Source organism: Triturus cristatus, chromosome 1_1 (assembly GCF_964204655.1).
Source record: "Triturus cristatus chromosome 1_1, aTriCri1.1, whole genome shotgun sequence".
NCBI classification, from domain to species: domain Eukaryota; kingdom Metazoa; phylum Chordata; class Amphibia; order Caudata; family Salamandridae; genus Triturus; species Triturus cristatus.
In genome coordinates, this window is record NC_140579.1 from 223,075,879 (window position 1) to 223,101,554 (window position 25,676).

The 25,676-nt window shown below is 43.2% G+C and overlaps 1 long non-coding RNA gene across 1 annotated transcript in view; it reads right to left on the bottom strand.

Annotated features, from left to right (window-relative positions):
* Positions 1 to 404: 404 nt before the first annotated feature.
* The window catches only part of LOC146870020 (uncharacterized), a 95,693-nt gene continuing 70,421 nt past the window's right edge, over positions 405 to 25,676 (bottom strand). The window contains exons 2-3 of the long non-coding RNA XR_014968487.1: positions 4,810 to 4,876; positions 405 to 4,068 (exon numbers count right to left, since the gene is read on the bottom strand). This is a non-coding gene — a long non-coding RNA (uncharacterized LOC146870020). The remainder of the gene's footprint in view (positions 4,069 to 4,809; positions 4,877 to 25,676) is intronic.

Sequence of the window (25,676 nt, forward strand, 5' to 3'; positions counted from 1 at the left end):
GATTGCATCAGGTCTGAATATGAGAGACTCTTTCATAAGTGGAGTATTTTTAACCTTTTAGGGTGCAGTAGTGTGTGTTTTTTTAAAATATTGCCTGAATGGAAGAGGACAGTAGACCCACGAGTCTGGATGTCCAACAGAGTGCGACTTGACTTTGTCTTTGCCATGGGTTTGCAAATCTCCTGATATATACACTATACCAAAGTGAGGTATAGTGTGCACAGAGTCCAGTGGAACCCCAAAGGTAGGCAGAGGTAAAATGAGATAGAACCTTACTCTCTATTTGTGGTAGTATGGTCGACAGTAAGGCAGTATCAGAGGACAGTATTAAGCATTTGTTGTACACACTCAGTCAGCAAATGAATTCACACACTCAAAGACTGAAATTCAGACAAATTGTCTTTGTATAAAAAATATTCTTTTAGTTATTTTATTGCTAGAATTAAGCAAGCCTGGCACAGGTAAGCAATAAATACTTTACAGTAGTAAATACTGATTGTGAAACAGTTCAATTGCAATTGTAAATGTACCATGGTTTGACTTACAGTACTGTTTCAGAGAAATGCAATCACTTGTAAATACAGTACATAGACTTGAATGGGATTTTCAGTAAAATAGCAGGTAAGTTACTTTTGGATTACTTTTCTTACTCAGTGCTGTATGCAGCACGGGGACATTTCCTGTAAACAGGTGAGTAAAAGTGTTTGTTATATCGTACAATTTTAAAGAATTTCTTTAGGTTTCAAAACTCCACACTTAGAAACTTTTTCAGGAAAAAGTGTCAATGTTATCCTCTGGAGGAAAATATGGTTATCGGTTTGTAAGTAAGTAATCGGTCTTTGGAGTTGAGGTTCTGGGGTTAGACTCATGGGTCCCCCAGGGTCTGTGATGCACTCTTGTTACACCCTCAGCGGCACTATAGCGGCCGGGTGCAGAGTGTTGAGGCACAATTTTATCCATTGGGGGATAGGGGGCCTCCAGTTGGTGGCTGCTGGCAAGCAGGCCACTGGGTTGTGGGAGCAAAGCTCCTGGACTTTAGCTCAGGGCAAATTGGGAAACAAATTAGCACTAAAGGTGCACCCTTAGTGGCACTAGGGCGGCCGGATGCAGGGTGCTGTTTCGAGGTCGGATGCCCTGTCATTTCCAATGGAGAACCTCCGGTTTGCAAAAGCACTGCAGGCAGGGAGACTAAGGACTTCTGGGTGCGACCACCACTTCGAGAGGTAAAGTGGGAAGTTAGGGGTTGGTTAGGCACCGTCTGTTTAGGCACACAAGCACGTGGGGCGTCGGGTGCAGGGGTGCCTTTTGGGGTCGGATTTTCTTACCAGCTCCGGGTCGCTGTTAGGGGGCCCTTCTGGATTTAGGCTGCAGGCGTCGGCTGGAGGCTTGAGGCAGGTCAGGGATTGCCGGATCTTGGTTCAGGATCGCCGGGGTGACCTCCTCATGGTGTTTGCCCACTCGAGCTCGGGCTGTGGACGGCGGGTGCAGAGTGGGGCGGATTCGCGGTCTCCGGCTGCTGCCAGAGGTTGCAGTTGAACAAATCCAGTGTTCACAGGAGAACTAGTCTTTGGAAGGGAAAGCAGGCAGGTCCTCCGGGGTTTTTGAGGTTGCTGGCTGCAGGACACACTGGGATTTTGCAGGAGTAGGTGCGAGGGGGAGACAGGCCGGTAGGGCTGGGGACAAGTCAGTGGGCGTCTTCCTCTTGTTAGCTGCTGCACGGCTGTTCAGTCCTTCTCCTTCTTGTTTCTTGCCTGGATCTGAGGAAGCAAAGTTCAGGGGTGCCCCTAAATACTAGATTTAGGGGTGTTACAGGTAGGTAAAAGGCAGGGACCAATGGGTCCCTTCCCTGGGGTGGGTACACCCCCTATTATGCCACCCTCCAGTGGGAGGGGGCATGTGCCTGTCCCTGGTTGGCTGAGTCCCCCCCCATCTTCAAGATGGTCGTGGACTGAGAGTTGTGCTTCACCTCGCCTCCCCCACCTGAGGGGTGGAGTTGGCAGAGGTGGGCACACCTCTCTTCCTCACTTGTTTTTCCCGCCGGTTCTCCCGTCCAGTGGGGGTCCAGTTGCTGAAAGCAGCAAGTGGCTTGGGGAAGCTCACAAAGGCGGCAAGCCTTTGAAGCTTCCCCTTTGTCAACATTGCCCATCCTGGGGGAGGAGGCTTGGCACCTCATCCCAGGATGTGCATTGTTTCAGGCCCTAGAGAGCAGTAGGCTCTCGACCTAGGGGTCCAGAAACATGTCTGGTAGTGGCAGCTGAAAGCAGCCACTCAGCCTGGACACTAGAGGTGGGTTAGTTTTCAGGGAGCATCTCTGAGATACCCTCTGTGTGCATTTTTCATTAAATCGCACACTGGCATCAGTGTGGGTTTAATGTGCCGAGAAGTTTGATACCAAACGTCTCAGTTTTTAGTGTTGCCATTATGGTGCTGTGGAGTTTGTAATGACAAACTCCCAGCACCATGTACTGTAAATGGCAGCAATGCACTTACAATGTCTGAGACTGGACTTAGACACTGTAGGGGTACAGGGCTCATGCACTTGTACCCTCACCACTGGTATAGTGAAACTAGAGGGGTGACTGATCTATGCCAGGGCAGTGGGTTGTAGGCATGGCACACAGGGATGTGTGCCATGTCGACTCTTCACTTTGTTCTGCACCACAACAAGCAGCCTGCGAAGCCAGTGTGTGAGTGTAGTGGTACAGGACCTATAAGGGTGGCACAATAAGTGCTGCAGCACTTAGAGGCCTTCTCTGGTCACAGTGCCCTGGGTGCCTGTGGTACCATTTACCAAGGGCTGACCTGTGGCCAGAGATGCCAATTGGGTTTAGGCTTAAATGCAGTTTTAGGGAAGGAGCATAGGCCCTGGGTACCCGATTAGCAGGAGCCAAGGGCACACTCAGTCAAAGTACATCAGTAATTCAGCAAAAAGTGGGGGCAACCATGCAGAAAGAGGGCACTTTCTCACACCTGTCCAATGGTGTAGATCTTTTGAACTGGCAAGGAGAGGGAAGTTGAAATGGAGTCAATGGGAAACCATAGAAAAGCCATCTGGTTGGGCGGTTGTGCACATGGTTTGTCTTGGTTGAGCACAAAATCCAAGTTCTGTAAAAGGGAGATTGTCAAGTCTAGCTATTGGTTAAAGAGACATAAGCAGAACATTGTCTAGTAAATGATCAGATGACTTCCCCAGGCTCTCAAATATTCTATGACTGGTTTCAACACTTGGTGAAACACCAATGAGAAAACGGTTGAACAATAAACCTGTAGGTTTTCTGTCTCCATTGAAACTGTAGGAAACATCAATGCGGGTGAAAAACTGGAATTGCTAAGTAGGCGTCCTTGGGGTCCAGCCAGACCATGAATTTGCCTCCTCTTATATGCTCTCCCAAAAGATGTATGCCTTCTGTAGAGGTTCCAAACATTGAATTTCTTGAGATTGAGTACCAGGTGGAAACATCCTCCTTTTTTGTCCACAAGATAAACATTCCTGAGGAAACCGTTGGGACGATTGGTACAAGGTCTGATGGCCTATTTCTTATTCAGAAAATACATTTCTTGATCTATAAAGAGTTGCTTCTGCATTGAAAAATGTATATATATGGAGGAATTGATCTGGAAAGAGGTTGAATAAAATTTGAGATGTAAACCCAGCATTGTCTGAAGAATCCATACATCATGTGTTAACTGTTCCCAATTGTGAAAATAATGTAAAAATTCTGCCATCTCTTTTTTTTAAAAAATTTTTTTTACAAAGGGTCCCCAAACAATAGGCCTCCTGCCAAAGCATCTGCCTCATTTGCAGCGAGTTTTCATAGTTGGCAGTCTATCCATATGAGGATGGAACAGCAGCATTCTGAAGATAATGCGCAGTTGGCATTGACCAGAAAACAAATGGCTCTCTGAGCCCAACCTGCCATGATGCCTGGGTCAACTGGGGTGCCCTGATCCTTGTTCCATGAAGGCCAATATCTAGGATCTTGGAAAGTGGGTCTGACAAGTCTAGAATTTTGTCTTGGCACTGTAGCGTAAACCTACAGTAAGTCGACTGGCGAGGTGCTACACCACCTACAGAGAAAAGAAAACCTACATATTAGAAAAAGAAAAAAGAATAGAATAGGGAGAAACTAAAGGAAGTGGAAGGAGACATACAGGGAAACAAGTAAAAGTGAAGAAGAACTACAAAAGATTGACAGTAGCATTGTTACTGCGTGAACAGGAAGGGGAAGGACAAAACGCCAAGGAGGCGGAAGATGAATTCTCGAAACCAGTGTCATACCCCCGGAAGCATACTGAGGGCAACTCAACTGCGCAACCAGTGAGGAGCCAAGCAAAGATGGCTGCCACCAAAAGGAGAAGTCACATCACGTAAACAAACACAACTCATTGGATGGTGATGGCTACCCAGCTGTGTACCAGGTTGGCCTAGGGGAAATCAAACCAAGCACTAAGAGGTGGCGGGGGGGTAGAAAGGGAGGCAATATCATTATTGTCTTTTCTACTACTTTGTTGTGGGCTCTTCTAAATCCCTTGGGCTTCTGCAAACTAAAAGCTATCAATTTAACCCAGGGAAAGGGACCGGGGTAACTGCAGAAGAGGAAAGCTAATAAAAAAGAAAGAAGAAGCAGGAGTAAGAGTTATGAGAAATAGGACTTAGAAAAGCATGAGGAGAACCTCTAAGGTGCACATTCAGTTAGAAAAAGACTGGAAAAAAGAAACAAACTCAAAAAACTCAGAAGAGGACAGTCGAGATCATTCATTTGTGTGTTTTTTTTTATTTTAATTTTATTAATTTATTCAAATATTCACCTTGTTTACTATAAGGGTCCTGCCGAGGTGTGGACATCAGACGGGGAGGTGGCATCTAGCTGAAAACCTAAAGGAAGATAAGGGAGAAGAAACCTTAATCAGACAAACTGTAAACTCCTATACACTGAGAGCTGCCCTGAAACCTTTATGACTAACTAGCCCTTTAAAAAAATGTTTGTTGTGAAAAGGACCTGTGTCAGACTCTAAATGTGGTGGCCCTATTCCCCCATCTTCTACAGCCAGGCTTTCCAAGATCTATCAGTACTCTTTTTAGGGTCTTTGAAAAACCTGCTCTAAAAGGTGGACAACTTGAGATCAATGTCTGGAGTCATGGCCACTTGTCCCTGAAAGGAGGGTGTATGCATGGAGTCTATTGTGGAATTATTTTGGAGAAAGGTGTCCAGAGTCTGCTCTGGACATATGCGGCTGTTCTCGGGGATGGACTCCACGCGGACGAGGGGGATGAACAATCTCTTCCCGATCTCATGTATCTCGAAGTATCAACTATAATATCCAACATGCCAGTGTGATAGTTACAGCAAACAAAATAACTAATAAGCATCTACGATGCAGCATATAAGCCATTCCAATCATCCACCAGTCCTTTTTCATTGTACAGAGAAAACCCAGCTGTTCTTCCTAAAACATTCTTCTGCAGTCAGGTTATAGTTTCTCCTTTGCAGCTGTAGAATTAAAGAAAATAATTAACTGTCATTCTTCGCAAATAAAGGATGTTCAATTCATTGTAATCCTAGCGATCAACTATCACACATTATTATAAGTTCACAATATAAATTTCTACAAATTTTCATATATCATAATAGTACCCTAGAAATATCAAAGTTCTAGGTGGGATCATCTTTGCCTTCGCGTCCTTAATAGAGCTAACATATTCCTACACTTTCGCTAAAAAATGTTTCTCTATGGCAGGACGCAGAGGCAAAGCTTACATACAACCAACATTGCAATCCCTGAGAAAGGTTTGAAGTAAAACTTTGCCCTGAGCATATCTTCCAACCTAGCCCCTTGCTGAAAGTCCTGTAGGAGTGAGCAACAAACGAAGAAACACCTATCATTACTTTCTGCATCACCCATCTGACCCATCTATCCAGGGTGTGGAATGAGACCACTGTATGGAGTTTCTTGATTGAAATCAGTAACTGGTTGATTAACCTGGGTCTGAGGACCCGTGAAACACTCTCATGCTCTTGCAGACTCTACGCTCAATTTAGGATTGTCTGAAATCGCTGCATAGAGAACTGTCTGGGTGTTGAGTGTGGTGCGTCTAGCGATGGTAAACATTACCCCACCATGAGTAAAGATCGCCCCAATAAACCCAACGCTCGAGCATCAGCAACCCTTTTGCAGGAAATGAGGCATGGCAACATGGTTAACTTGGCAAACATCTGCTTCCTAGAAAGGTCACTCCTGTATGCCCAGTTACAAAAGAAACTTGGGATACAGTCCCAAGTTTTAGTGTATCTGGGTGTTGGCGATCTAGTCAGTCTGATGCCCCTCATGAGCTTGCCAAATAAAGGGGGGTTATCCTGAAAGACTTTACCATGGAGTATGCTCTGCTGCTATGACTAGCACAGACAGGGAGTTTAGCACATGGGCTCAATATCACTTTCCATACACCATCCGCACCAAGTTGACCAGGCTGATTAATAACATTTGTGAGTACCTGGTGCCCAAGATTGTTGTATTGAGAGTACAGCTTCTTCAAAATGAACTGCAGAGACAATCTCAGTCTAAAACGTACCATGCCATGTTAACCAGAAGACTGTCCTTGATCAAAGGGTGTAGCTGTCTTGCTGGATCCAGATGTCATGGCAATAAGGGAGCATGACCGGGAGATTGCAAGACATCTAGAACTACAGGGAACCAAGCAAAGAGTTTCCTTTGAGCAAAGTGCAGGGAGGAGCCTATCTACATGTTCCATGGTCACAATCAGACCTTTACCATTCTACAAACACTCTTTCAAGCTTATAGAGAATCTCGATAAATGGTATACTCAGATGGAACAGATTATGACTTTTTCCAAGTTTCTGTGGGAAGATTTGGATGTGTTATTGGAGGTGGCAGTCCCAAATGAACTGTGGGCAGGGTGTAAAAGGGAAGTTGATTGGCCTACAGAAAGGCCCCCCCCCTCTGGGGTCAGGAACAAATGCCCCTTCGCCCATTGTTAAAATCAAGTATAATGAGGTTATAAAGCCCCTGAAGACAAAGGTTCACCAAAAGGAGATGAATTGGCCTAAGATTTTCTGAACCTCTCAAGAGCCGAAAGAATCAGTGTTTGCTTATTTCTAGAGACTGATGCAGGTGTATAGGAAGTACAGCTGTATGAATGGCCCACTAGGAGACAACATGGCAGGGTTTCTAGCATCCTTTGTATATTGGCTAAGGCCTGAGATAGGCAACCAAATCACCCAGGGTGTCCTCTGTTGGCACAGCAAGCCGGATTGCAGTGACACATTAAAGAGAAGTTTATGATAGCCCAAAGATAGTTGGCTCAGAATTGAGGGGTTAAGAGACTTAAGGTTCTGTTCCAAGGACCTCAGCAATACCCCAGGTTTGGAGCAGTAATGCAGGGAATTCCCTTGAACTACAGTGGGAATGTCCAAGGAATAGGGAGAGGTCGGGGAATACGACATAAACAAGTACAAGCGCCCTAAAGAAGTTTACGCTGTTTCACATTTGCAACAGGGTAAAGCATTGGAAGAGGGAGTGCTGTTAAATCCAGACTGAATTGTGACGGATTCCCAGGGGTTGGGTTCAGCAGGACAGTGAGAGCTTACCCAATACTTAGACCCCCTATGACTGCCCAGAAAGTTTCAAAATCTGGAGTTCTTCCAAATTCCTTCAACCAGATGCACATGCAAGAAGGTATTCACCATTTTAAACCAAACCACAGGGGACCCTTGAATCTGATTTTGGCCCAAGAAAGTTCTGTTCCCATGATGTTTGAGACTTCCCTAGATCTCAGTCGGGCCAGTGATGGTACCTGAGAGGGAAAGGGGAGTGCATACTTGGTGCAGTCCTGGAAGTGGACAATATGTGAATGGAGAGGTTAACAGACATCCTGTATCTTTCCTAATACACAGGAGCCCCTCATTCAACGGTTAGAACAGTTGAGGTCCCTAAATTACCCCTCTCAGGAAAAGAAGTCCAAGTTGTAGGCATTACATATCAATAGTGCATCAATCAAATCACTGCCCCAGTGCCAGTAAAAATAGGAAACATCAGAGAACAACATCAGTTTGTGATTTGCGACTCTAGTCCCGTAAACTTGCTACGACGAGAATGTCTCTGTAAAATCAACTGTGTCATCTACTGCACGCAGAATGGGGTCAACATTGAAACATAGGCAGCTGATGTGGAGTTTAAGTTGTAGTCCCTAGAACCTGTTGGCAGGTTATAGCCGGAGAGGGCCAAATCATGCTGTAGGGTTAAGTAATAAATTATGCAGTAAGAAAATGAAAATGATGCCGTTTAATGCGGCACATTTTGTAAAAGAATTACTACATTATTTCAGCATTTTAAACTTGGATACACTGTCTGGGCCTCTTCAGTACCCATTGAACACCCAAAGACCGCAATCAACAACAGAAAGATAGCCAGTCCAGATTTTCCAAGGGACTTCCACTGCGCAGCAACAAGTGTTGTGATATCTTTAGTAACTTTTGAACCCTTTGAACTAGAAGCAAGTTTTATTTTGTTAAAATCTGCAGATTATGCGGTAGATGGTGGAGTAGGTGGAAAATGCAGCAAATCTATAATTATGTGAAAATCGCTGCAGCTCATAATCGCATAATTCCAGTGGTCCTGGTTATATCCAGTCATTACATCAGAGGAATTGCCAGTGGATCTGAGAGAGACAGTAAAAGAGAAAGTCTGGGACTTTACAGGAAGAGAGATGGGGTTGATTAAAGGTGCCAAGCCCCTTTAGATCCCCCTCCAACCTAATGCTGTTTTCCCACAGACTCGCCCTTATAAAATGACCCCAGAAGCCCTTGCAGGGATCACCCCCATCATCAAGAGTATGATAGAACAAGGCATTTTGAAGGAAGTTATCTGGAGTTGATACATCTCCCAAATCATGGTGTTACAGAAAGCAAACAAAAAGTGAAGGATCATCAAGACCTCTGAAATGTTAAACAAATTGTTGTTCCATGTTATCCTGCTGTAATCCTGTTACAAATTCCTCCAGAGGCCAAGTGGTCCATGGTCATTGGTCTTTGTCAAGTCTTCTTCTCTGTTCTGCTACACGAAGTGAGACAGTTTCTTTTTGTGTACTGGTTCCAAGAGAAAACCCTTGTTTGGTGTCAAGTCCCACAAGGGTATACTTAAAGTCCATCCTATTTCAACCAGATACCTAAACAGAACTTAGAGTCTCTGCAGTTACCATGTAGTTCAACATTAATTCAATACATCGACGATCTGATCGCCTCGATGACTAAGGAAGCTTGCAAACAAGACACGATTGCTCTGCTCAATCATTTGGCTGAAAACCGTCTCACCCAAGAAATTACAATACTGTCAGAGAGAAGTCAGGTACTTGGTACATCTGATAGAGAAGGGAGTGAGGAGAATGCCCCATGATCGCGCATAGACACAGTCCTTAAAATTAAGTTCCCAACCACCCAGAGAGGTAATTGGGCACTGTTGGCTGCTGCCAACAATGGATTCTGAACTTTTCCTTTATGGTGAAGCCTTTGATTAGGCTGATGCACACTGATGTCAATGACCCCATACCAAAGGATAGCGAAACAAGGGAAGCCTTCCAGGAGCTCAAAAATGTCCTTTGTAACTCACCTGCTCTTGGAATGGCAGACTATATGAAATAATTCATGTTGTTTTATCACAAAGGTGATAGGTGTGCATTATCTGTACTAACACAAGCCCATAGTGAGACTAACCACCCATTGGCTATTTCTCAGCTACGCTTGATCCGGTAGCCGCAGTGCTGCCTGGTTATCTCAAGGTGATTGCAGCAATGAGTCTTAGCATCCAGCAAACTGAGGGGATAGTGATGGGTTACCCCTTGATTGTAATTCCATAAACATCCTCATGACCCGTACCAGAAACAGCCACCTAACCCGCCATCCAGTGATGTAATATACTAAGCCCTATTCTCTGTTGTCAGTTCCAAAGGGAGACGGTGAGGGAGATTTCGACCTTGACTGTCAGTGTCACTGAGTTGTGTGCAAAACCAAGACCTAACATACTGGATGTTCCTCTTCCGGAGACTGATCATACCCTTTTTGTTACTGGGTCTTGTCTGAGGGACCAACGCATTATTCTAAGAGCCATTTATGCTGTGTGTACCGTGAGCGGAGTCGTAAAAGCATTCTACTTGTGCCATGTAACGTCTGTACAAGTGGCTGAATTGATTGCCCTTAACCAAGTCTGCAGTACCTCAGAAGGCTCACAAGTCACTATTTACACTGACAGGCGGTATTGGTTCTGAGTTGTGCATGATTTTGGTCAGTTGTGGCCACAGCAAGGCTTTTTGACATCAGCTGGTGCCTTCATCAGAAATGGACTATGTGTTTGAAATTTGTTAGATACTCTGTAAATGCCCAGGGAGATTGCTGAGGGGAAATGTGCTTCACATAACAGTAGTAACAATTTTATCACCAGAGTCAACCATTATGCAGATGAGATTGCCCAATACTGCGCTTTTGAGTCCAGCACCTTCCATTTGGATGGACCATGTAAAGCGGAAGGAGAGACTGTATCTAATATGTTGCTGAACACTGTGTATACCTTTAATGAGCAGCGGGAACTACAATATACTGCCCCAGAGTTAGAAAAGGTGAAATTGGAAAGGATGGGATGTGTGAGGGATGCCCATGACATTTGGGTAAACAGAGATGGAAAACCAGTTCTCCGTGATTCCCTCCTGCCCGCGATGGTGTGACACATGCATGGTCCGCCTCATGTGGGCAGAAATGGGATGGTATCCAACTTCCAATACTTCTGGTGCAATCACTATTTCAGATCAATGACAGAGTTTTTGCCAGCGTTGTCATATGCAAGAAGCAGAATGTGAGCCAGAGAGTTGCTGTGACCATGAGTCACACTGGAAAGTCTGATATTCCCTTCAACTGTCTACAAATCAACTTAGTGGAGATGCTCCGATTTAACCAATTGAGGTATATCCTTGTCATCGTATGTCTGTTCTCACGATTTGTTGATGCATATCCCACAAGGAGATGTAACAGCCTAGCAGTCGCCAAACTATTGCTGCGGGAATTAGTACTGCGATTTGGGATGCCAGTTCATCTTGAATCAGATCAAGGAAAACACTTCAAGAGCAGGATCGTGCAGTTATTGTGTACAGCTTTAGGGATGCACCAGAGATTCCACTGCAGTTCCAGACACATGGCATTAGGCCTTGTCGACAGACTGAACAGAACCATCAAAGCTAAACTGATTAAAGATAATGCCTCCACTTCACTGAAATGTCCTGATGCTCTTCCTTTGGTGCTCTGAGCATCCTGTAAAAGAACTGCATTGTCACCGCATGAGGTGTTAATAGGTAGAATCATGCAAATACTCTCCGTCCCATCAGCTGCCCTTGTGAATATCTCAGATGACCTGGTCCTCGAGTACTGCAAGGGATTGTCTGATGTGGTGCGTTCATCAGGTTGACGCTGCTACTCCAGCTGTTTGAGGGTCCCCAGGGCAAGACCTTAACCCTGGCAATTGGATGCATGTTAAGAAGCATGTCAAGAAGCCCTGTTTGGATAAGCGCAGGAGAGGAAACATACAAGGTGAATCTGGTTACTGACAGCGCCATCGATTGTGCTGGGCTGTTGAACTGGATTCACGCCTCCCATACCAAGAGGGTAAGGCACAAAGACGAAGAAGCTGAGCCAACGTCCACTAATTTCTGTGATCGCCCCAGATTTGAGGTGTCTGAGACTTCTGAAGAAGAAGAGCAGATGGAGGGTCCACTGTGCCCATCAGATGAACATCATCCAGAACCAGAGGTCAATGAGAGTGCTGTTGTCCCGGCAACCACTGTAATGCCCACTACTGGATTGAGAATATGCATTCCCTAGGACCACGGAAGCTAATGGAAAAAAATCTGCTCTAGCAAATCTCACAAGTGAAGAAGCTGGGGCAGGACAAAGAAACTTCACCTTGGAGAGTGAGTCTGCCTCATCAGACCCAAAGATCTCAAGCAACTCCAAGGGTCGAGGCCCCACTGAAGATGGCTGGCAAAGGGATATAGCCATCCAGAAGAGACTGTTGACAGCCATGAAGAGACCTGAGACGTGCAGGGAAAACAGTGAGGTAGATGAGCAACAATAGATTGACCAGATTAGCATTGTGAACGAAAGTCAGGACTCTAACTATACAAAGCAACTGAAATGAGAAAGAAAGATCAATCAGAGGTGTTCGGGTCCAGACTGGACATACCTTCTCAAAATCAAGTTTGACTCTGATGAGTCTCACTGAGATGGAAAGACGCCACGACAGGAGCCTATTCACGTTAACTATTGACAACAGTTGAAAGGACGGATGTAGAGTTAGGGTAACAGTCAAAAGACAAAAGCTCCTTTAGGTCACTGGCTGACACAGAATGAAAATCACAGTAGATTTTGAGATAGGGTAGAGATGATAGGATAATACCTAGAAAACATACAGCTCCACTTAACACTTCCTTGATCTGATTTAGATTAACTTGGCGCAGTGATGCTGCAAAACTTTGATTTTGAATTTAGCAGTTGCCACTTCTGTTTCCATGTTAAAATGGCTGTTGGATGTCTATTTGTTGGGAGGAGATATTACGCACATGTGAATAAACTCTACCTTTGAACCTATAGTTTGACCTTTCCCACTGAGTAAAGTATCTCGCCTTACCCAGCATCAGAGTGAGTACAGTTATAATGTATATTATCAAATGTTACAGAATATGTGAAAGTCATGGAGATGGAGGACTGTTTTGTCTGTTCTTATCTTCCGGCCTCTGCAGCAAATAGAGCAGCATACTTCCACTTATCCCTGTCCTTTTCCTTTTCCCGCTCAGTCTTTTTAAATATTTTCTATCATCAGGATTTTATCAAACTGTTTTATTTAAATTCTGATGATCCATTAGAGGGGGTACTACTTATCAATGGTGAAAATGTGTATTTATGGGCTACTAAATATATCCCTCACTCTTATCAAAGATTTAAGTCAAGTGATCAGTGTGAGCATATGATGACATTCTTTACCCCGTAACTAACGTGAGAACTACTCACCAGAGCATGCATGAGGTAACCTACAAGATTAATCAAGATGAGAGGGTATTCATAGATGAATTGAATGAGAGGATAAAGATAGATGAAAAAAGAGGAGAAGGGATGACCAGTGCTGAACATGTTATTGGGAAAGGCAAAGTAACACTAAAGGAACCACTTCCTAGATTAAATATTGAGGTTACCAAGAAGGGATCTTTATGCATCATATGGCAGCCAGAGGGAAATTAAACTGTAGAGAAAGTAGGATGGAGCGAATGCAAACATAATTATTTGGTGAAAGAGAAGACCTTCTCAAATTTAGATACAAGCATAAAAAGAATCTATTATGTATGTGGTAAATCAGATTATTTCCAGCTACCACATAACTGGACAGGTAGTTGTTATGCAGCCTTAGTTGTTCCCCAGAATATATCATATTAAGTTAAACTTTCGTATTGAAAAATATATGAGGAGAGGTAAATGTAGCTTTAAACAGATCCTTAGTGACATCTTTGGAGTGCTCATCCCAGCTATGGAAGTGGCATTAAATGATGTAATGATCAGAAAATGATCCACTTTAGTCGACCGGCTTGCCACTAACACAGGAGGTGCTTTGGCAGTAATAGATATGGAGATGCTTGCAATGAGAGCTAGGACTATGTAAAATCGTCTTGCCCTGGCTTGCTCCTCGCAAAGGCAGGCAGTCATTCACGCTCAGGATTGTTGTGAGTATATTCCACGTGTTGGTAAGCAACTTCACAGCTACATTACTAACATCACGTACATAACGCATGAGCTAAGTGAGCTGGAAAAACGAGGATTAGGAACTTTATTTGGATCCATTGGAAAGGGATTTGCTAAGATAGTGGAATAGCTTGGTAATGTAAGTGGAGGAAATCTGAAACTGCTTCTAACCCCTCTATTGCTTATACTGCGTGTATGATTGTTTCCTTGATATTTTGCAACGGAATTTCATCACAAAATGGTATGGACTGTGTGTATAAGAAGCTGTCAGCAATGAGAGGAAGAAAAAGGAAGAGACTTGATGTAAAGGTTGAAGAAATACAAAGTAACCTGTATGACACCTTGAAGGTTCTGGACGAATCCAATAAGAAGAACCTGAAACTAATGAATGATGTTCTGTAATAAAGAATTAGATTGATGATTTGAAATCATCAGAGGGAGGGTTGTGGAAGTCGATTTCCTTACATATTAAACGAATAACAAATTGGGGCTAACTTGGGTTGTGTTTACAATATTCTCCATTTTGTGCTAAAGTCACCAAGATTACTTGTCAACTGTTCTTCTCGTTCCAAATAAAGAACTAGCAGGCACTTTGGTGGCAATTGAGTTTTTTTTGGGCCCCAACTGATCCTCTTGGCGCTAGGGGACTCCATCCCCCAGTGCTCTTCATGCCAGGAGGCGCATCTGCAGTCAATTCTTGAAGAGGACGTGGCCACCTCCATCACGCTCCTAGCGCTCTCTGCAGTCCCGTGGCAGGGAACACTTTGGTGGTAATTGAGGTGTTCTTTGACCCCTACCAACCCTCTTGACACTAGGGGACTCCATCCCCCAACACTCTTTGCACCAGGAGTCACACCTGCAGTAAATTCTTGAAGGGTGTGTGGCCACCTCCAACGTGCTTATAGCGCTCTCTGCAACCCTGCAGCGCTGGACACAAGGTAGCAATTGAGGGGTTCTTTGACCCCCTACGGACCCTCTTGATGCTAGCAGACTCCATCTCCCAACATTCTTCGTGTCAGGAGGCACACCTGCAGTGATTTCTTGAAGACAACATGGCCACATCCAACACGCTCATAGTGCTCTCTACAATACCATACAAAAACAACAATTGATGGACAGAATGCTGAACAATTATGATTTGCATATGTCTGGGTCTAAACTGGAATGGCATGGGGAGCAAAAAACTATTGATTTAGACCCAGACCTCTGTACTGGGGTGAATGTATGACCTTGTTCAGCATTCTGTCCATCAATTGTTTTTGCATTTGTCACCCTGAGTGGGACAGGTATGCCCAGACTTCAATCTTGTGGTCTCCATGCCACTGGAGTCAAGCTAGCCTGGCTTCATTGGTCCCAGTATGCTTGTTTCAGGTCCTGGGAAGACCTGGCTTGGCAGTTCGGCCTGGACTGTTCTCATGAAGCACAGGGTCAAGACTGATTTGCATATAGCTGGGACTGAACTGGGGTGGCGAAGTGAGCTAAAGAACGATGATGGATAAAACCCAGATCTGTGACTGGGGGTGAGTGTCTGAAAGGTTTCAGCGTTCCGTCCATCATCGCCTTGTGTTAGCTCTACAATCCCATGGCACATGGCACTTTGGTGGCAATTGCAGTGTTCTTTGGCCCCCAGAGACCCTCTTGAAGCTAGGGGAACGCTCATCATGTCAACTGTTGTTGTTCTTCTCGTTCCAAATAAAGACCTAGCAGACACTTTGGTGTCAATTGAGTTTTTTTTTTTTGCCCAAACTGACCCTCTTGGCGCTAGGGGACTCCATCCCCCAGTGCTCTTCATGCCAGGAGGCTCACCTGCAGTCAATTCTTGAAGAGGACGTGGCCACCTCCAAACCGCTCATAGCGCTCTCTGCAATCCAGCGGCACAGGAGACTTTGGTGGCAATTAAGGGGTTCTTTGGTCCCCGCGGACCCTCTTGATGCTAGAAAACTCCATCCATGAACGCTCATCGCGCCAGGAGGCACAGCTGCAGTCAATTCTTGAAGGGGGTGTGGCCACCTTCAGCGAGCTCCTAGAGCTCTGCAATCCCGCAGTGCAGGAGACTTTAGGGGGCAATTGAGGGGTTCTTTGGCCCCCACTAACTCTCTTAATGCTAGGGGACTCCATCTCACAGCTCTCTTCATGCTAGGAGTTGTACCTGAAGTCAATTCTTGAAGGGGGCGTGGCCACCTCCAACACACTCAGTGCTCTCTGCAATCCCGCAGCGCTGGACACATTTGATGGCAATTGAGGGGTTATTTGGACCCCACAGATCCTCTTGACGCTGGGTGACTCTATCCCCCAAGGCTCTTCGTGCCAGGAGGTGCACATGCAGGGAATTCTTGAAAGGGGCATGGCCACCTTCATCACCCTCACAGCGGTCTCTTCAGTCCTGTGACGTGGGACACTTTGGTGGCCATTAAGGGATTCTTTGGCCACGATGGACCCTCTTGACGCAAGGGGACTCCATCCCCCAGAGCTCTTCGCACGAGGAGGGGCACCTGCAGTCAATTCTTGAAAGGGGCATGGCCACCTTCATCACCCTCATAGCAGTCTCTGCAGTCCTGTTGTGTGGGACACTTTGGTGGCAACTGGGGGGGTTCTTTGGCCCCCACGGACTGTCTTGACGCTAGGAGACTCCATACCCTGAAGGTCTTCACACCAGGAGGGACACCTGCAGTCAATTCTTGTAGGGGGCTTGGCCACCTCCATCGCGCACATAGCGCTCTCTGCATTCTCGCAGTGCGGTACACTTTGATCGCAATTGAGGGGTTCTTAAGCCCCCACAGACACTTTTGACATCAGCGGACTCCATCCCCCACCGCTCTTCACGCCAGGAGGCGCACCTGCAGTAAATTCTTGAAGGGGGCATGGCCGCTTCCAACGCGCTAATAGCGGTTTCTGTAATCCCACAGTGGCACTTTGGTGCCAATTGACGGGTTCTTTGCCCCCCATGGAAACTGCTCATAGGGCTCTCTGCAATCCTGCGTTGAGGGACAATTTGGTGGCAATTGAGGGGTTCTTTGGCCCCCACTGACCCTCTTGACGCTAGGGGACTCCATCCCCCAATGATCTTCATGCCAGGAGGCGCACCTGCAGTCAATTCTTGAAAGGGGGCATGGCTACCTCCAACGTGCTCATAGCTCTCGCTGCAATTCCGCTGCACAGATGCGCCCGGGCAAAGCCGGGCCAACCCCCTTTGTCCTTTGCATCGATTAGTCAGACTCTGCAAGTCAGGTTTGCGTGGTTGATGGATTAAAAGGGGGTGCTTTCTACTGTTGGCTGATGAGAGGGTGAAGGCGCAGTACCGCTTCTTCAGACTGTTTTATTAGTTAGAATGTTTCTCTTCCTTGTTGGCGGTGATTTGCACTGCCAGCGAGTTTCCTTTATCCAGGCAATTCATGTTATTATTTAACCAGCTACTCTTGTTGTGAGGCATTGGATTGGAAGGTTGTTCGTTATTGTTGGAGCTACGAAGGAACTGTTTCTACTCTTCATTCCATTATGGCTCAGTACTGTGTGTATTTACTCGTATTAGTGCTCTAGAGTGTCTGTAATTCACAAGTATTTTATACAGCTGTAATGGGGAAAAGGAAAGTGGAGGCGATTAATATGTCAGACATATGGCCCAAAACAACAACATTTTGTATTTTTTAAATAATGCGGTGGGTGTACTTACAGAGGGAATCTCTAGTGTGGAAGAGCAACATATTCAAACTCAACAGGTTTCAGGCTTTCCCACATTAGTGGTGCAACATACCCCAAATTACTATGTTATTGTTCTGTCTGGCCAGACACAGTCCCCTTCTCGTTGCCATACTCACCCCAACCTCTTTGAAACTCAGGATAAACTTACCACTACTGGCCAGCAAGGTCAAGGTGTTACTCAGAGAATAACCAAAGCTAGTGGGGAACGAAGTGAGGTCAAAAATAAAAGGGAAATATCCTTACAAGATCAAAGCTAGGGGAAGCAAAAACAAGCTGTGGGAAAAGGGGACCTCCGTTAACAGCATCAGAGAACTGTATCTCACAGGAACTTCTCCAAAAGGTGGAAAGTAATATTCAAGTGTCCTCAATACCCTTAATATGAGAGTCACCAAATTGTTAGAAACGATAGGTACTTTACGAAAGGCAATTGAGACACTACGTGAACAGATAGAAGCATCTGTTCTAAAGTGACTGCCCCCAGTTATTCCCGCCCTACCAACCTCCCCATATCAACTGGAACGGAAGTAACACATTCATCCCATATTCCAGCACAGGTTTAGGGACTCAGGATGGTGAATAGTAGCTTTTATGACCCTAGTCACCCCTAAACAGCCTCCGTGCCCCCCACACCCCAGGTACCACCTACCAGGGTAGCCAGTGAGAGGAAAGTGAGCAACTGTTCCCTGAACTGCCACGTAAGATTCCAGGAGGCCTGTAGCCGGAGGATTGATTAACAAACCCCAATTAGACTTCCCTGGGGCCCCTACCGTCAGCGATGTTATCATTCAACTCCCTCCAGCATGCACACTGTGTGTATTCATTTTGGCCAATGTACCAACATGCTGAATTTGAATCTTATAGGCAAATTTAAAATAAGGTGATTCACTGGTTAGTGGGGAGGTTTCCTAATCTTAACAGCAAGCATTGTTTAAAGAGATAATCAAGATAAGAAGACTACACTGGATTGGGAATACTCCTAAGGCTTACCAAGGGGATTGTATTGCGGTAAATTTTGCTAATCCTCATAGGGTAGGCTCTATCTTGAGGGAGTCTATGCTTAATTCACCCTCCCTTCGTAGAATTACAGTGCTACCACTAGGTTTCTTCTACAAACCTATTAGGAGCGAGGTTTGTCAGAGAGACACCAATTTTGTTCAAAGGCAGGTGTTTGCTTCCATCATTCCTCAGCCACAGAGACAGCCAATTTCTCTGAGGAATCGATTTGAGCCTTTGAGCAGGCTGAACAAGCAAGATTGACTGGGCAATGGCACTGTTAATATCGCTCCACTTAGTGCAAGTACTACTATGAGGATGTTAAAAGTCTTGAGTTGGAATATAGCGGGGGTTCAGGGGAAATCTGAGAACTCTGGGTGGATCAGTTTTCTCAAAGGTTATGACATTATCAACTTACAGGAAACCTGAGATTCAAAAGGGGCACCACATTTAGATGGATATGTATCCTTTAGTGTGAAGGGTGTTCCATCGGCAAGTGGACGAGCGCGATAAGGGCTTGTTAAGCTTGTTAAATTAGATTTCAATTACAATCCCAAAGTGGTTCCGTCTTATTTCCCTTTTCTCAGAATCCTACTATCCTTTGAACATCATTTTAGTATTCTCTGTATTAATATCTATAATCAAAGAAGAATATGAATTTCCTTTGGTAACCAAATAAAATAACTGGTCAACCAATCATCTCAAATATACCACAAACCATTCATTTCAATCATACAGAAAACCCATATGCCTATATTTGCAATGCCACAAGACAGCCACTGACTAATAATGGAATGCCACCAATATTTTATTTTAAAAAGTTAGAACCATTAAAAATTGTTCAATATACAGAATTCATAAATCTTCATATTATAAAAAACATATATCATTATACAATTTCATGTATTTCATAGGCAGCATATCAATTAATCAAGAGGGAGATGCAAAAATTCATCAAGTATCAAAAAACAAATATTATATTACATATATAAATCCTATACATAGTACATACACTATATCCACGTATTAAAAACAATTACAAATGTATAGTCTAAAAGAAAGATAAAACAAAAAAGGAGATATATATATATATATATATATATATATATATATATATATATATATATATATATATATATATATTCAGTGAAAAAACCATAGGTTTCACAGACGTTATAGTTAGCTGGACATTTCACTCGTAAAAAAACAATGAAATTCCCCCGTTATAGTTAGTTAAGCTAACTATAACTCGCGAACCCGCAATCCACTGCTGATGACGTCACATATAACATCACTCATGACATGGTCACTGACATCACTCATGACATCACTGATGACATCTCAAATGACATCACTGATGACATCACTGATGACATCATCCAGTGAATGTGTGTTTTTCTGAAAATTACATATGTTTTAAATATGTATATCTGAAGGTCGATGGAAGAATAAATGGGTATATAAGTGTCTAAATGGATGATTTTTTTTAAAAAATTTATTTTGTAACTGACTGATAAAGTGTATCAAAGTGAATACATGGCTTAGTGAGTAATGTTTTAATATGTAAATATCTGTATCAGTCTCTCACTTTGTGTATAAGTGGCTGCATGGGTTGGTGAGTAGCTACATGGGTGTCTATATAGGTTATTAGTTGGTTTTTTGAGTATCAGTCTGAGTGTCTGCATGGTTTGGTGGGGGTATTACGTAGTGCATAGGTGCATGAATGATTGACTCACTGTATGTGTTGAAGACAGCATGTGTGCAGGACTGTATGGGTGGATGAGTGTGTGTATGGGTGTGTTAGTGAGTGAATGACTGTCTCAATAGTGTCTCCATGAGTAACTACTTATGTTTTAAACTAGTATATGTGACTATTGTTGTATATAAGTGAGTATATGTGAGAGTGAGAGATTGGAAGAGTTCCTGTATGAATAAGTATGTGTTTCTATAAGTGATTGTTTAAAAGACTAAGTATGTGTAAGTTTCCGTAGAAGTAAGTGTGGTGGTGTGTGTATACCTGTATATGCAGGTAAATGGATGTTTGATTCTTTATTAGCATGAGTGACTATGTGTGTGAGTAACTCTATGGATGAGTGGCGTTGTGTAACAGGATGTACAGGTGTATGAGTACATATGAGTGAGTACATGTATGAGTGACTGTATAGGACTGTTGGTGAATAAGAAGATGTGTATGTGGATCTTAGAATTACAGAAGAGATTGTTGAAACTGGTATTGGAATTTCCAATATTTTTTTATTTTTTAGTCTCTATTTTTGAATGTGTGTATCAAAGGTTATATTAGGGTGAGAGGTGGTCTGCCACTCTATCACAAGGATGATGTCATCAGTGATGTCATTTGAGATGTCATCAGTGATGTCATGAGTGATGTCAGTGACCATGTCATGAGTGATGTTATATGTGACGTCATCAGCAGTGGATTGCGGGTGCGCGAGTTATAGTCAGCTTAACCAACTATAACGGGGTAATTTCATTGTTTTTTTACGAGTGAAATGTCCAGCTAACTATAACGTCTGTGAAACCTATGGTTTTTTCACTGAATTTGCAAGGTTTTTTAAATGCTAATTCCTAACTATAACGTGTGTGAAACCCATGGTTTTTTCAGTGAATTTGTATGGTTTTTTAAATGCTAATTCTTATATTTAACGTGTGTGAAACATTTTTATTTTTTTATCTTTGCAAGGTTTTTTACATCTTTTTTTTTTACTTTATATTCCCTTGAAACACTATGGTAAAATTTAATAAATTCTGCAATATATAATGTTTCACCTTTTTTTAACCAAACAGGTAAGATATAGTGGTATAACATAGTGAATCTTTTTTACAATTTTTTTTTTTTATTTTTTTTTCGTGCGCGTACGGTAAGCTTACCGTAAGCGCACGTTTTGCTTTATGTACGTAATATTTCTACTCTGTTTGCGTATGGTTACGCAATTTGCGTAGACGTCCGTACTGCGTACGCGACGCGTAAGCGCATACGGTACACGCGTACGCGCGCGCGCGCGTTACGCGGAAGTGTTGGAGCGTGCCTGTTATGCGCATGCGCGCGTGCGCGTGTCTTTTATACGCGCATGCATACTTTTACCGTAAGCGCTCCGTAAGCGCACCGTAAGCGTAACGTACGCGCACGGTTGGTCATGTGATCAAGAAACAACACTTTTGATTGGTTTAAACTACTTTCAGTTCTAGAACCTTCCTACACCACACCCATTCCCCTCATTTCTGCTTGTGATCCCTTAGGAGAAGGAGCTGAGTTGTCTTTGTGATATGATGGCAGAACAGTAGTCCTCTTCTGAGAGTGAGCCTGGTAGCAGCATCATCAGAGAGAGAAGGAGGAAACAAAAGACTTCTTTTGTATGGGAATATTTCACCTATCCAGAGGGGCAGAAAAAGGTAAATGCTCCTTTAGTCACCTGCTTACTTTGTGAGCGTGTCTTATCTAGAGGGAATCCAAGGAAGAAGTATTCCTTTGGAAATCACTCTATGGTTAGACACATCAAGGATAAACATCCCAGGACTTATGCTAGACATACTGGAGAAACATCTCCAGTAAGTCACCCAAGCACACCTGCAGAAGCTCAGCCGAGTACATCTTCGGCAGCTCAGCTGAGCCCTTCCTCTGCGGTGGGAGCATCACCCTTTTCTGGTCCTCTGGATATAAACCCTCGTTTTGGGAGGGTTACAATGAGGTGCACAAGATGTCATGGCCTTATTGTTCATGCGGAGACCAGTGTTTCCCTCATAAACAATAGGATAGACCAGCACATCTGTGGTCCTTGTTAGTATTCCCATTCTTTCTTTCCTCTTTCCCTTTATGAACACAACGGTTCTTTTAAGAGCCAACCTTACCTCTTAACTTTTTAAAAAAAAATGTAAATGACTTCTTTTTTTTTTTTTGTTTACCGTACGCGCATTTGTTTTTTTTTTTTTTTAAAAACCCCAAAAAATGTAATCAACCTACAAGGTCCATGAGGGACTACTACAGAAATGAGAAAAGCATAGAGAAGAGTAGTGAAAAAAAGTGAGCATTAAAGTAAATGTGTGATAATTCCAGAAATTTCACACTTACCTGACAATGAAAATAACTTAAAGAAAAATAAGTGATTTATTTAACTTTCTATAAAGAAGTTTATTTTTATATTTTTCCTTTCTCAATCTGTAAAAAAAGAAAAAGGTATTAATATTTAACAATACATTTTAGAATACAGTGCACATATTTTCATATTTCAACAAACATATTTTTGCCCTTTTTTTGCTGTTTTCAGAATATATTGCATTTTACTGTAAATCGTAAAAGCAATTGCATTCATCACTTAACAGCGGGCAAAAAAAAAAACAATCAGAAAGATTGTTTAAAAAAAGCCCAGAATCTCTTCTCACTAAAACATACCGTAATAGAAATGAAACATTTGCAATATAAATCTCACGTAAGAACAATAACTAATTTCAGTAAATATCGTCTGAAAATTCTGTTGCATAAGCATAATAACCAAAATAATTTGTGTCAAAGAAGTCCACAATGCAACGCAGAAAATGAAATTTGCTTGCCAATTTCAAAGCACACTTACTACTGTTTTCTGTGTTTTTAGGCAGAAAATGAAATTTGCTTGCCAATTTCTAAGCACACTTAGTACTGTTTTTTCCTGCAAGCGTTAATTACTCTAACAGTCGCATACATTTTCATTACAGTTTTCAGACACAGAAAACAGCACATGTGCAAACAGCTTTTTCAGACCATGAACATGTGTGACCTTGGTGACTGACTACACTCCAGCAAAAGAAATCAGCCTTAGTGATGTTGAATGTATTAGCGTTACTCACTGCTTCCATGAAACACCAGTCACTTGTGAATACTCAGCATGATTCTACAGGATAAACTGCTGGGTGTGTGCTAACAGTCTGCTTATGCAGACTGTGTATTTTCAGTTGCAAGAGACATATGCATGGTTACTTCTCAAAAGAACCAGAGAGACACGAAATACATCTCTGACAGCAATTCCTCTGTGCTCACAGACTCATGCAAAAATCACCACATACATCCCCTCTCAAACTCATAACTCACCTTTAAAATTAGTTAGTTGAGAAAGAAATGTGGCACTCAAACAGCAGACTATCAGAGTCAGAATATCAGAGCTGTACACCTCTCTCCTCTGAGCAGAACCAATAAATGGCAATGTTTCCCTCTCTTTTTTCACACATATACATGTTAATTACAAATCTCTGTGCTTCCAACTTTTTTTCAAATGAAATCATACATTTCTATTGGTTGAAAACTTCAACACTTTTCCAAATGTACCCTTCCCCCAACTTGACTTCTGCCTGCTACCATAGCAACAGCTCATGGAACACTGCTGTGAGGAGAGAGGTCAGAAGTTCACCACACAATGTTTCAAATCGAAAGACCAAGAGTGCTTCACCTGTCCAACCTAACAGCAAATCCAAACTATTCTTCTGTGGGAACACAATTTTCTGAACCAATACAAAACATGCTTCTAAAAATGTACACATACAGCCTAGTTTTTAGTGTAGAATGGTGTGAAACAGCCAATGAGTTCTTTTTATTTTAAAAAAATATGTATGCCTCCATTTTCAAACTGTCTTTCATTTCATATTGCCATTCTACTGAAAGACACCTTCAGAGTGCATCCAGATCTCCTTGAAAGATGTTCACAGTGTGGATTGTAGGTCACAGCTATGTCTTCTGGAGTGAAAAATTTGCAGAAAAAAGAGGTATGGTGAGAGACCTTGCTTTGCCAAATGTAGACATTAAATGGATTGGTCAGAGAGGGTTAAAGTGGCACCAATTAATGCCTTTGGTGAAAACCTTTCTACATCTCCCACAGCCTAACCTTATTATTGTGCACTGTGGTGGAAATGACCTAGGCACTTTAACTCGTGTAGGTCTGGAAATGCTTATTAAGGACACCTTTGTGCAATTGATGTCGCTTTTTCCTCATTCTGCCTTTGTATATTCGAACATATGCCAAAGGCAAAAGTGGAACTGGTCCAACCAATTTTGTCCGCAGATTGACAAAGCAAGAAAGCACGTCAACAAATCTGTTTCTGCTTTCCTCAGAGACTATGGTATGGGTTCTATATACCACAACAACTTGTGTTACAACATGCAAGACATTTATAGAGGAGACGGTGTACATTTCAATGATGAAGGGAACAGAGTCTTCCTCTTGAACTTTAGACTCTGCATCGGTACTTACTTGTAGGTACCAAAAAACACTCAATGAACACAACGGCTCTTTTTAGAGCCCCCTAATATCTAAACACTTAAATTTGTTTTTTTCTTCTTTTTTTTTTTTCTACCATACACGTACGGTAAGCTTACCGTACGCGCAACCCGCGATTTTTTTAAAAAAACATTTAAATGTATTTTTCATACTTTTATGGCCTTCTTGGACCCCCTGACAAACGCTAGGGGGTCTGCAACACTCTTCGTTTCCCCCTTTCCACGTTCTCCTCCTTTTTTTTATCAGTGTGAGACACACAAAATGGAGGCCGACACTTCCTGATTTCGACCGATTCGAATGTTTACAGTCATGTATCCACCAATCAGAATTGAGCTCGCACATGGCAGCGTGCGCGTACGGTAAGCTTACCGTAAGCGCTCGGAGCGCGCCTATAGATATATATATTGATTTAAATGCTATTTTCTCAGCAAAAACTGAACACATTTACACCAGACCTACAAAAGGCACATCCCTGACCTAAGGACTACCTCTTTGCCAAATTTCAAGTAATTCTGTTCAGCCGTTCGGGCTGCAGCTTGGACTAAAGGTCCTATGGAAAAATGCATGGGGAAAACGCGTTTTGGGACCCCCCCTTTTTCTCAGCCCCCGCTTGACGAACCCCCCCGAGACTTTCAGGGAAGGAGCGGAGCGCCCCACCTATTTTGAAAATTTCGCCAGGATTTGTCAATCTGCGCCAAAGTTATTCAAAATAGATTGTTGCGGATTTCCTATGGAAACACGGTCCTAACTATAACTACCTACTGGCGACCGCCAGTAGGTAATGATATATATATATATATATATATATATATACATATCCAACCAAAGTTTGCCCTTGCATGAAGTCGCCACACACAGGAGAGTTGGTCGCCTCTTTTATTGAAGGCTGCAGTGATCACAGATCCCATTCCCAATCATGTTGCAAAAGCCATACGCG